The following is a 14,322-nucleotide window of genomic DNA, read 5'->3' as shown; positions in this document are numbered from 1 at the left end:
CACAAGTATTATTTCTGTCAGCGGTAGGGATGCTTCGGTACTATTTGATCTAGGGTCTACATATTCATTTGTTTCATCTCTATTTTCTCATTATTTGGGTGTCTCTCGTGAGTCCTTGGGTGCTCCTGTATATGTGTCCACACTAGTGGGCGATTTTGTTATTGTGGATCAGATTTACCGGTTCTGTATTTAAACTTTCTATGGTTATTAGACCAGAGCGGATCTTCTGTTGCTCGACATGACCGACTTTGAGTTCATCCTGGGCATGGACTAGTTGTCTTCGTACCATGTCGTTCTTGATTGTAATTCCAAGATTGTTACCTTGGCGATACCAAAGTTGCCTATATTGGAGTGGAGGGGTTCATCTATTAGTACATCTAACCGAGTTATCTCTTTCTTGAAGGCTCGGCATATGGTCGAGAAGGATTTTTTGGCTTATCTGGCTTATGTTTGGGATACTGCTATAGAGACTCCCACGATTGAGTGCCCGTGGTGCGGGAGTTCTCCGATGTGTTTCTTTCTAATCCACCAGGCATGCCACCAGATCGTGATATCAATTTCGGTATTGATTTGGCACTTGGTACCCAACCCATCTCTATTCCACCATACCGCATGGCTCCAAAAGAGTTGAAAGAGGTGAAAGAACATCTTGAAGAGTTGCTAGCCAAGGGGCTCGTCAGGCCGAGTGTGTCTCCTTAGGGTGCATCAATATTGTTTGTGAAAAAAGAAAGATCGGAGTATGCAGATATGCATTGATTACCACCAGTTAAACAAAGTTACCATTAAGAACAAGTACCCGTTGCCGTGCATTGATGATTTGTTTGACCAGTTGTAGGGTGCCAGGGTGTTCTCTAAGATCGACTTGAGATCTGGGTACCATCAACTGAAGATTCGTGCTTCGGATGTTCCGAAGTCGGCTTTCCGAACTAGATATGGGCACTATGAGTTTCTAGTGATGTCCTTCAGCTTGACCAATGCCCTGGCAGCGTTTATGGATTTGATGAACCGAGTGTTTTGGCCATATATTGACTCATTTGTCATTGTCTTCATTGATGACATATTGATCTACCTGCGTAGTATGGAGGAGAACGAGCAGCATTTGAGAGTTGTGCTTCAGACCTTGCGGGAACATAAGTTGTATGCAAAGTTCTCCAAGTATGAGTTCTGGTTAGATTCAATGGAATTATTGGGACATGTTGTATCAGGTGAGTGTATTAAGGTAGATCCTAAGAAGATCGAGGCAGTCCAGAGCTAGCCTCGTCCTACCATAACGATCGAGATCAGGAGCTTCTTGGGGTTAGTAGGTTTTTGTCGTTAGTTTGTGGAAGGCTTCTCGCCTATTGCGACACTTTAGACTAGATTGACCGAGAAGGGTGATCCATTCCGATGGTCTGATGATTGCGAGGCGAGCTTTCAGAAGCTCAAGACCGCATTGACTACAACACCAGTGTTAGTGTTGCCCTCCGGTTCATGGATGTATACTGTGTTTTGCGACATATCACGTGTTGGCTTGAGTTGTGTATTGGTGCAGGAGGGGTGAGTTATTTCATATGCTTCACGTCAGCTGAAGCCCCATGAGAAGAATTACCCTGTACATGATTTGGAGTTGGCAGCGATAGTTTATTCTCTCAAGATCTGGAGGCATTATCTTTATGGGGTGTCCTATGAGGTTTACATCTTTCATCGCAGCTTGCAGCATTTGTTTAAGTAGGGGGATCTTAATTTGAGGCAGCGCAGGTGGCTTGAGTTACTGAAGGACTATGATATTACCATCCTTTGTCATCTGGGCAAGGCGAATTTGGTTGCGGATGCCTTGAGCAGAAAGGCTGAGAGTATGGGTAGTTTGGCATTCATTTCAGCAGAGGAGAGGCCATTGGCTTTGGACATTCAGTCCTTGGCTAACAGACTTGTGAGGTTGGATATTTTAGAGCCCAGTCGAGTTCTTGCATGAGTTGTGGCTCAGTCTTCATTATTTGAGCGGATCAAGGCTCGTTAGTACGATGATCCACACTTGTTGGTTCTTAGCGAGACGGTGCTACAGGGTGGTGATAAGGAGGTTACTATCGGTGAGGATGGTGTTCTGCGACTCCAGGGTTGCATATGTGTTCCTAATGTTGACGGCTTGAGGGAGAAGATTCTAGAGGAGGCATATAGTTCTCGGTATTCTATTCATCTAGGTGCTACGAAGATGTATCGTGGCCTGGGGCAGCATTATTGGTGGTGGCGGATGAATATATGCTCAGAGCGTGTGTGATTGACTTCGGAGGGCAGTGAGATCGATTCTTTCCTCTGGCCGAGTTTGCTTATAACAACAGTTACCAGTCCAGCATTGAGATGGCTCCATTTGAGATTTTATATGGTCGGTGATGTCGTTCGCCCATTGATGGTAGGCTAGAATTACGTATTTTAGTCGTTTATTGCACTCTAATTCACTGCACTTTACTTATGTATGAGCTTTAATTGGTAGTGTTTTGTACTTATTATTTATTTTATACCTTGCAGGAAGTGATTCCGAGTTAAAAAGATAATTTAGAACTAAATCAAACAATGTGGAGCTTTGAAGTCCGAGTAGAAGACCAAAGAAAAAGCAATAATCGAGAACTAAGTATGTATAAGAAAATAAAAGACAAGAATGCCAAAAGGGTGGAATAAGGCTGCCACGTGAAATAGCTTTGTAAATGTGTATTAGAAGTAATTAAAGATTCTTAACTTGATTAACATTATGAATTTACCAATTACAACGAGGTGTTGGACGTTGTGTCCAGTGAAGTAGTTGGCAATTTTGTTGTCAGGCAATATTGTGCATCTCTTTGAATTTTTCCATTAGTGCGTCGCGCTGGGCGGAGACAGTGCTATTGTGCTGCTGTCCGTCAGAACGTTCTCTTTGGATTTTTCCACTAATGTCCCGCATGGCGTGTCGCCCCATGCGGTACGCATGTGTAATTTTTACAGAGCAAATCTCCTATTTCGGCCAAGAAAAGGTGATTTTGTTTGGGCCCGACCCTACTTGGCATAAATACATGAAAAAATATTATTTTTTGGACTTTGGACACATATTCGACCTAAGGAGGCGAAGGAGGAGTTGGAAGAACACGAGCACAAAGATTTCATCATTCCTTCCTCACTCAAGACCCGAGTTTGGATTGAATTTATGTTTTTCTTTACTTTAAAATTATTTATGATGAGATGCTCCATATCTATGGAGTAGTTCCCTTTAGGGTTTGATAGATTTGGTGTATTGATGATTGTTTGTGGATTATAACTCTAGTTTTATGCATTGAAGTGTTTTTGGATGATTTAAGGTTGTATCTTGTTACAATCCATGTTTTCGTACGTGAAAGTATGCCATAAGTAAATTGATGCAAGCTCGGGAATGAGATTATTTTGAGGTTACAAGTATTATGCTATTTCAAATAAGGGATAAGTAAATTCGTGAAGGTGAGAGGGTAAGCAAATCGAAGAAAATGAGTTTCGTCAAAATTTGTCATTTTGGGATAAAATACGGCCCGAGCTAAAATACCCGGTATTTATGGAGTAGTACCATACAAGATACCACATGGCCATGATAGTAAGGTATATAAAGTATATTAAAAATAAGTAGAATTTTAAGTAATTTGAGATAATTCTTAATTATGCGGGTAATTGGTTAATTACCGGGTAGCGGGATATTACCTAATTAATTAATTGATTATAGGATAAGATTAAAATTTTCCCACCCCACCCCCACATGGCAGCAAGGCCTTGTCCATATTCATGACTGCCTTGTCTATATTCATGACTCTTACAATGGTATGGAAAGGTGGCAACCAAAATGATAATGGCAAGACACTTCATTTCTAGGAATTGGGATACAAAACAACATTTCATTCCAAAAAGACTTAAAACCCATTTTCAATTCGTTTTGGTCTCTCTAAAATTAAAGAAAAGGTTCAGCAAGAAGGTTTCCTCCAACTTGATAGTAACGTAAGTTACTTAAGTTCATACGAAATTTCTTAGAAAAATTAGCAACGAGATTTTGCGATTCTATAGGAGTACGATACAATCTTTCTCAAGAACATCATACAGATTTTTCCTACTCCGGTCTTGCCGTCACGTATTTTGTCGCGATTGTCGTGTGTTAGAGGGATTTTTCGGAGAACCGGCTCAAGTATGTTAAATCTAAGCTCTTCCTTCATTTTACATGATCTCGTAATTACACAAGTTTGATAACGAGGTATAAAGCAAATATTCATCTTCCGGAATTTACGTATATTTTTCCTAGTCTTGTAAGTACATTATTCAGTTGAGTATTTCCTCCTTCCAGTCAAAAAAGCAGAGAGTCTATATATATATATATAGTATTACAATATTTTCATTACCATCGAGCTATAATCGATGGGCAGGCCCCTATTGGGCAACCTCTGATCAGTGGTAAGTTATATACCGAGCCTACTGTGGCCGAGCGCCTATGAGCGAGCCCAGTTGGTCGAGATACAGAGCCTAGTATGGCCGAGCGCCTATGAGCGAGCCTACTACGGTAGAGCAGTTATATATATATATACCGAGCCTTATAGGGCCGAACATCTATTTTACTTACTATATTAAGAGAGTTGAGTCAGGATCAACAGGTAAGCATATCTTCAGATTATCTTTGACTTCCAGTTGCTTTCACTTATTATATTATCAGTTCAGTTTCAGCTTTCAGTATATTTCCTTACATACTCGGTACATTATTTCGTACTGACGTCCCTTTTCTGGGGGCGCTGTATGTCATGCATGCAGGTTCAGACAGACAGACGGGTAGACCTCCTCATTAAGTGTTGCCCGAGTTCAGCTTGATCGGTAAGCTCCATGCCTTTCAGAGTTGCCGGGTCTATAACTTTATGTACATCTTGTGTATATATGTATATATGTTATGAGTAGGTCGGGGAGCTGTTCTGATCACAGTATATCCACTAGTAGAGGGTTTTAGACATATCTTGTCAGTTCGTGCAGTAGGTTGGGATGGTAGGCCTTTTATGTATATTTTATTATTTTACCAGCTGTAGTAGTTATGACGACCTTGTCGGCCCAGTTTTATATTGATATTTAGTCAGCATTCGCAGTTGTCTTGCAATGTGGCCCATGGCCAAAGTACGACATCACATGTTCAGAGTTCCTTAGTCGTAAGTTGGTATGCATGGATAGATGAGGCACCGGGTACCGGTCTCGCCCCCAGGTTCGGGGCGTGACAAAAGTGGTATCAGAGCAGTTCTGTCCTAGAGAGTCTATGGCCGTATCTAGTAGAGTCTTGTTTATGGGTGTTTCGTACACCACACTTATAAGTAGGAGGCTACAGGGCATTTAAGACTGTCACTCTTTCTTCTTACTCTAGATCATGTGGTAGAGCTCATTTATAAGAATTCAAACTCCTAGATTTTATTTTATCCATAATACGACGATATCTCCAGTTGGTAAGAGATTGAATGCGGATATGGAAGAGTTGAGTCAGAGGAACTCAATTTTTTATGATGCTTATGATGAGAAAATGTAAGGTCTCCTGTAGATCATGTGTGTACTAAGACGTGTAAGCCTCTTGATAAGGAGCCTTAAGGCAAGGATATCTATCCACCTCTATGGTGAAAGATAATGAGAGATTCAGAAGATAGTACAAGTCTCAACAAGTAAAAGAAGCAAGGTGAAGAAGGGTACGGGGCGCCGAGTTAATGAAGACTATCATTATTTACCATTCAGGACGGGAGATATAAGCATTTTGATTTACCTTCAACGGTAGCAGAGGTATGTACAAATGGCCACACCCACCTCATTTATTTCCTATGGAAGTTAACAAAAGTAGTATAACAGAAGGACGAATATCAAGATCTGGCTGGGGTTAGAGTGACCAAAAATAGGGGATGGAATGTTTGCGTTAGTTGACATTTTCGAAGGATAGTGCAAATATGCTAATGGATCTTCTTGTGAGGCACCCAGATGGTGCACTCTAAAATAGTATGGCTAGATATGAGTACCATAAAGATAGGCACTGGAAGCCTTGAAAGGGATAAATATTATCTTAGTATGGCTCCCGTCCCTAGTAGAGAGAGAATGTGAGGCAACGCGAAGAGCCAATGGATGGAGCAAGGGGAGCTAAGAGAAAAGGAATATCTTGTTCTTGTTTTCAGAATAAAGTAATAGACATAAATGTTAGAGGGAAATAAGAAGAGAGTTAATGAAGCATTATGATTGAGATGTGATACATGGATGACAACAGTGGAAAACAAATGAAATGACAGTGTTACATAGTCTATAATCGAGGGAAGGAGAAGATGAGAGGTGCTAGGCCTGGAGACAACAAAAGAGTATAGGCCATAAGGTTTTATCCTCATTTCGAGAAATAAGTTCGTGACTCCAACGCGACTGCCAGAAGGAAAAGTTAGACCCCAAAGTAATAGAAATCAGTAGGGGCTGGTGAACAAGGTAAGCTAAACATGAATTAGGGATTGAGTAATTTGATAATGATCTGCATCATGAGAATTTCAGATTGCGTTCCAGCAATAATAGAATGGACAGCAGAAGAAGATTCATAAGAAACTCAGAGAAAGGTCATTCAAGAAGACGCTTCCCTAAAGCAAGTACTGTGAGCAACGTTAAGCTTAAGGGACTGTATGTGCCAGTTATACTAAGTGTCACCCTCATGAGTAAGGAAAGTTGCTATCCTTGATACAGAAGGATCACTGTAATGCGAGTAATGGTCATCAATGATGTGAGAAGAGGTAAAACATCTATAGGTAGATCGTCGTAGCGCTAAATATTAGTACTCCCCTAAAGGGGGGAATATGGAATGATGTGGCATTAAGCCAGAATTAAGTGGTTCTAGTAATTATGGAATAGTAAAGGAAGAGCCTAATTATGGCTAGACAGGAGGTTGCAGACGAATCAGCAGATCGTGCAAGATAAGCATAGTAAAACCCTATATAGTGAATTCAGCCTCGCTGTAATGTCATTGTAATACTTGAGATATATTCAGATAGGAGTCGGGGTAGTTAAAGGTACAGTATGAATGTTACGGGAATAAAAGAGAGTGCAAATGGGAAGACAGTCAAAATATTAGTTTAGAGGCAACCCTACAAGCACAAGGGCATGGAGATAAGTAACTACAGGTAATTATAGGCGAGGAAGAACATCAAAAATTCCGCCAGGCATACGATATGATAAGCTCGCAGCCTTACAAAAGTTAGAGGATCCCCCCTAAGTACTACAATGAAAGACTAGTTGAGGAAATAAGGAATAAGGCTTCAACCAAATCACAATGACCTAAAGAGGAAATGGTTGTGTAACAACAGTCTAACTACAAAATTGTATGCACTCCAAAAGAAAGTTGCACCTACCATGGCTAATGAGCGGGGAGTAAAACCAAAAGTTATATTCGAGACCATATGAGTTGCACAAAAACTTCGGCATGCGCGAGAACTCATATAAGCTAAGTATGCACGCGGGGGCAAAAAGGCCAGGAAAAGCAATTGCTTACGTTTGAAGAAAGCTGAAATGGAACGAAAGGAATTATTCGATCAATGATCCTGAGTTAGTTATGTTATGAACACACTTAAGAGTTCGGAGTATAAGCCATGCAACATATATGTTGACAATCATACAGTCGTAGAAGACTCCAGTATAAGTTAAAAGAAAGAATTGAGTCTAGGTCATAGACAAAGGATTGAATTGTTAGAAGATTGTATCCTGAATATTCCATAGTGTCCATGAAGGGCTAAAGTAATACCATGAGCCGTAGATCAGAATATGACTTAAGCCTTCATAAAGGCTGATCAGAAGGAACAGGAAACTAAAGAGTTACATTAACAAAGTAAATCAGGAGTCTGATTATTAGACCCAGAAAAATTATAGAAATCGTGATTGGGAATGTTGCAGAATTACTCTTAACATCAGAGGTACAAAATAGACAGTATAACAACTATATTCTATGATGGCTCTACGAGAAAGCCAGTTAGAAGAAGTACCAGCCTCATAAGAAGTCAGTATGAAGCTCCCACCGAATTGTGTATGCCCAGAGGTGCAAGTATTATAATAGAGCTTCAAGTTGTGAACGTGAATTATACCTATATGGAAGGGAGGTCATGAAAGAGATAGAAGATACGGTGCAAGATTTTAAGGTAAGAAAGGTAAAGGGGAACATCATACAAGATACTCAAATACAGAAGGTTGTGAATAGTCCATACTGCGGATAAAAGGCTAGAAGCACGAGGATTCAGTATCCAGGAATGATAGCAACATCGTCAGTGGCATACCTTCCAGCCTATGGTTTCTAAGTACTAAAAGGTCTAATTAGAGAGTAAAAGAAGAGTTAGAGACGATGCGATGTCTCGCTTGAGGTCCCAGAAAAGCATGAGGAAATCGGTCACAAGCTAAAGTACGGTAAAGCGACAGGTTTTAGGAAGACATGAGTAAGGATAAGAAAGGGCAAGTGAGGAGTTGACAAGAAATGTATAAGTCCTCGGAATTAACCCCGTGAAAACAAGGGAGTTGATGGTTCCTCTAAGTTATAGAAAGCTCAGTATAGCCTGAACGAACTCAAAGGAGTCTAAGACTAATAGCATTTAGAAAAGATAGAATGCTACCCTGATAGTAGAATGAGGGTGTAATTGTGATAAATAAAGGATGGTTTTTTGGGCCTTCAATTGAGTAATGATTTGAAAAAAAAAAGGATTTCACAGACGACACGGGATTAGAATAACCCCCCATAAGATGAATCACGTTGGGATGCTATGAAGTACAACTATGGAAGCATGGTATCACCCCAGGTGGATGTTCCCCGATGAGACGTGAGCCCTAGCGGCAGTGTTACATAAGAGGTCAAGTTATCGGTATTAAGGTAAATCAACAAAGAATGGGTAAAACTTACAAAGTATGACATGATATTAGGCCATCATTTTTAAGATGAACGGTAATGAAGAAGCATTAAAGGACTGAGATTTATACCTATAGGATAAGCAACAAAAGTAACCTGGAATTTGGTAGCATACCTCAGTAACGATAAATTGATGTAAGAGTTATGGTATAGTATAACCTACCTTGATGCAGTAAAGTCATATGGATGGATAACCGGGGCTATGAAACAAGATATAGTAATATTCGCAAGTTCAACAAAGTACCGAGCGAAGAACTTCAGTATACCTATATTGTTATAGTTATGTATATGTTCACAAAGTGAGGCCTAGAGATTGTCTAAAAACTAGAGGAAAAAGGGGAGAAGAGTTGCATAGGCACACTTACAAGGCCAGAGTCGTACAGACTGCATGATAAAAAAATAGCAACAATTACGAGATTGAAATGATTCCGACCACAAGTCGTGGTGTGAGAAAGAGGCCTAAAGGGGGGAACGCCTTGGCCTTTGGAATTATGGAAAGGAAAGTACTAAAGTATTCGGAAGACATAAGCTATGAGAATGATAAGTGCATCAGTCAACATTCGAGGACGAATGTTCCAAAGGGGAGAATGATGTTACAACCCATGTTTTCATACGTGAATGTACGCCATAAGTAAATTGATGCAAGCTTGGGAATGAGATTATTTTGAGGTTACAAGTATTATGCTATTTCAAATAAGGGATAAGTAAATTTGTGAAGGTGAGAGGGTAAGCAAATCTAAGAAAATGAGTTTCGTCGAAATTTGTCATTTTGGGATAAAATACGGCCCAAGCTAAAATACCCGGTATTTATGGAGTAGTACCATACAAGGTACCACATGACCATGATAGTAAGGTGTATAAAGTGTATTAAAAATAAGTAAAATTTTAAGTAATTTGAGATAATTCTTAATTATGCGGGTAATTGGTTAATTACCGGGTAGCGGGATATTACCTAATTAATTAATTAATTATAGGATAAATTTAAAATTTCCCCACCCCACCCCCACGTGGCAGCAAGGCCTTATCCATATTCATGACTCTTACAATGGAATGGAAAGGTGGCAACCTAAATGATAATGGCAAGACACTTCATTTCTAGGAATTGGGGTACAAAACAACATTTCATTCCAAAAAGACTTAAAATCCATTTTTAATTCGTTTTGGTGTCTCTGAAATTAATGAAAAGGTTCAGCAAGAAGGTTTCCTCCAAGATGATACTTGATAGTAACATAAGTTACTTACGTTCATACGAAACTTCTTAGAAAAATTAGCAACGAGATTTTGCGATTCTATAGGAGTACGGTGCAATCTTTCTCAAGAACATCATACAGATTTTTCCTACTCCGGTCTTGCCGTCACGTGTTTTGTCGCGATTGTCGTGTGTTAGAGGGATTGTTCAGAGAACCGGCTCAAGTATGTTAAGGCTAAGCTCTTCCTTTATTTTGCATGATCTCGTAATTACACAAGTTTGATAACGAGGTATAAAGAAAAAATTCATGTTCCGGAATTTACGTATATGTTTCCTAGTTTTGTAAGTACAATAATCGGTTGAGTATTTCCTCCTTCTAGTCAAGAGAGCAGAGAGTCTATATATACATTATTACAGAATTTTCATTACCATCGAGCTATAATCGATGGGCAGGCCCCTATTGGACAACCTCTGATCGGATGGTAAGTTATATACCGAGCCTACTGTGGCCGAGAGCCTATGAGCGAGCCCAGTTGGTCGAGATACAGAGCCTACTATGGCCGAGCGCCTATGAGCGAGCCTACTATGGCAGAGCAGTTTTATATATATATATATATATATATATATATATATATACACACCAAGCCTTATAGGGCCGGACATCTATTTTACTTACTATATTGAGAGAGTTGAGTCAGTATCAGCAGGTAAGCATATCTTCAGATTATCTTTGACTTCCAGTTGCTTTCACTTATTGTATTACAGTTCAGTTTTAGCTTTCAGTATATTGCCTTACATGGTACATTATTTCGTACTGACGTCCCTTTTCTGGGGGTGCTGCATTTCATGCGTGCAGGTTCGGACAGACAGACGGGTAGACCTCCTCATTAAGTGTTGCCCGAGTTCAGCTTGATCGGTAAGCTCCATGCCTTTCGGAGTTTTCGGGTCTAGAGCTTTATGTACATCTTGTATATATATGTATATGTTATGAGTTGGCCGGGGAGCTATTCCGATCATAGTATATCCACCAGTAGAGGCTTGTAGACATATCCTGTCAAGTTAGTGCAGTATGTTGGGCTGGTAGGCCTTTTATGTATATTTTGTTGTTCTACCAGCTGTAGTAGTTATGACAGCCTTGTCAGCCCAGCTTTATATTGATATTTAGTCAGCATTCGCAGTTATCTTGCAATGTGGCCCATGGCCAAAGTACGACATCACATGTTCAGAGTTCCTTAGTCACAAGTTGGTACGCAAGGATAGATGAGGCACCGGGTGCCGGTCTCCCCCCAGGTTCGAGGCGTGACACATCTGTATTCACTTGTTCATGTAATCGAGAGTGGCATAACTTATGATATCTTTACATTATCTTGTTGGTTGAGTTCATTAAATCTTCTTAGCAATCGAAATAGGCTATTTTAATCATTGATTAAACCTAGTTAGGAGGATAATCGAGAGAGGTTCTCCTAAAGAGTAATCCTCTACGCATTATTGCATATCTTCACTTGCTTAAATTGGTTAATCTTGTGAGGTTAAGACTTAATCGAGAGAGGAGTTTTTGCTGAACGTTTGAACTAATAATTGAGTGAATTCGGGAGACTCACTTAAACATTAGAAGTGAATTATCTAGAGTAAAATCCCAACAATTATCTTGCACCTATCCTATCAACCCCTATTTTTCTCCCACTGATAATTCCCTTGCTTATCTTTGTTTCAATTGTCATTAGTCAATAACTTTAGATTCTTAGTTAATTTTAGTTATTCATCATATAAATCTCGATTGTTGATCATATAAATCTCGATTATTCATTATATAGATGTAGAAACTATGAAAATACTGTTTAACTCCAATCCATATGGATACGATATTATACTATACTATCTTTGACTAGCGAGCATAATTTAAGTGGTGTTTTGCGCTCGTCAAATTTTGGCGCTATTGCCAGGGATTGACAATCAATAGTGTTTGATATAGTTTGTAATGCTAATTCAGGAATTTTTCTTTTATTTTTCTCTTTTTACGTTTGGTGTTCTTTGACTGTGTGCAAGTTACAGGTTAGATTGGTGCATGACTCAAACTTCTGTGAAGGAAGTGCTACCATACGAGCTAGAAATTGAAAAATAATTGTGACAGCTGAGGAAGGAAATAAATCTCACCGAGACATCAGAAAAGGTTGGGCAATCCTTAACCAAAGATATGGCTGGAATCAATGATGATAATGTAGATTTGGTTGAGAGAGAAGTAACCCAACGAAGTGAACAAGCTGCACGGGATACTGAGAAAGCAACTATTAGAGATGCAAAGATTTGGCTGGAATCTATGAAGAAGAGAGGGGTCTGAGAATTGTTCAGAATCAACCCTTGGCTGCAGACCAGTTCGGAAATATAGCTCCCATGCCTAGGAGACCACTTGGAAATTATGCTAGACCGGTCTACAATCAAGGTGTATCAAGTGTTAGACCACCTCCAATTGCATCAAATAATTTTGAATTGAAGCAAGGGTTGCTTCAAACTCTTCAGAATTGCTGTGTCTTCAAAGAGAATCCAAACGAAGATCAAAATACACATCTAATGGACTTCGAGGAGATTATGAATACCTTCTAATACAATGGTGTGTCACAAGAAGCAGTGTATTTAAGGGCATTCCCCTTTTCTCTTAAAGATGATGCAAAACAGTGGCTTCGAAGCTTGCCCATGGGATCAATTAGAACTTGGGAGGAGATGACTAGAAAATTCCTTGATAAATATTTCTCCTTAGCTAAGACAGGCAAGTTTATAAGAGAAATCCATAACTTTTGCCAGAAAGATACGGAAACTATTTTTGAAGCATGGGAGAGGTTTAAGGATGTCACGACCCAAAATCCAACTAGTCGTGATGGCACCTAATCCAACCCGCTAGGTAAGACAATTAACAACTATCCAATTCCAATAATATTAATAAGACAATTATTCAAAAGAAATTATATGAAACTAATACATTTCCCCAAGAACTGGTAGTACAAATCATGAGCTTCTAAGAATAGAGTTTACAAAGCGAAAATGAAATAAATACATAGTCTGTTTGAATAGTACATAAACAGAGTTTTACAGATCTAAAGCTACCACGAACAAGATGCAGCTATAGCCGGGATGAAGTACATCTTCAATCCAGCTCCCATCGATCACAACAACATCAACAGCCAACATCTGCACGTAAGGTGCAGAAGTGTAGTATGAGTACAACCGACCCCATGTACTCAATAAGTAACAAACCTAACCTTAGGTGAAAGTAGTGACGAGCTAACACAAGGTCGGGTCCAATACCAATATCCCACAACAGTTCATAACAATATAATACAAGTAATAAAAGATGTATCTCCGAAGTAAAATGTTCAGCTCATTCAGAGTTCCAGAAAATAGTCATGCTTTTCAAGTATCTTAGTGAAAACCCAAATCTTTTACCGAAAATGCCAAAAATATGAGTAAGTTTGAAAACTGTAATTTTTCCAAATATCCTTTCCACAATAAATAAGATGTTTCATTTTCTTTCTAGATATCAAGTGTGAAATACCTCTCTATGCCCACATATCAATGTGTGTAAAATATCATGAATGACGTGATGTCGTATAACATGACAAAAAATGCATCTCTATGCCTGTATGTCATGTGTGCATGCCAATGCCATCTATCTCCGAGATGAATCATGTACTCACACTCTCAGAATACTCGATCTCAATGTGTCACACTTTCCACTCATCATGCTCAACCACTCGGTACTGTATATGGCCCATACGGCCCAGGGAAGATCCATCCCGGAATATATATATCACTGACCATCAGTCACTCAGTACCGAGGAAGGCCAATCCAGCCCCATGGAGAAGATCCATGTCTAGGTATATAAATGCTTCGGACAAGATCCATGTCCAGAGAAGCTCTATCCCTCAATATAATCAACCGCGCTCACTGGGGGTATGTACAAACTCCGAAGGGGCTCCTACAGCCCAAGCGCTATAGGAAATCGGCCCAAACCCGACCCCCGGGCCCACATCTCGAAATCTGACAAAAGTCACAAAATCTGAAAGCTCATTCACTCACGAGCCCAATCATACCTAATTCATCAAAATCCGACACCAATTGATCATTCAAATCCTCAAAACCAACTCTCCAAATCCCTACCCTCAATCCCCAATTTACACCCCAAAAATACACCATCTAGGTGGGAAATCAGTGGGGAAACATAATTATTGAAAAACAATGAAGACAAGAAACTTACCT

At 39.7% G+C, this 14,322-nt stretch overlaps 1 pseudogene; it reads right to left on the bottom strand.

Moving 5' to 3' along the window:
• Positions 1 to 12,836: 12,836 nt before the first annotated feature.
• LOC117280380 (small nucleolar RNA R71) lies at positions 12,837 to 12,936 on the bottom strand (annotated as a pseudogene).
• Between the last annotated feature and the right edge of the window lie 1,386 nt (positions 12,937 to 14,322).

The sequence above is a fragment of the Nicotiana tomentosiformis genome, chromosome 10, assembly GCF_000390325.3.
Source record: "Nicotiana tomentosiformis chromosome 10, ASM39032v3, whole genome shotgun sequence".
NCBI classification, from domain to species: domain Eukaryota; kingdom Viridiplantae; phylum Streptophyta; class Magnoliopsida; order Solanales; family Solanaceae; genus Nicotiana; species Nicotiana tomentosiformis.
This window is presented reverse-complemented; position numbering and strand designations above follow the sequence as displayed.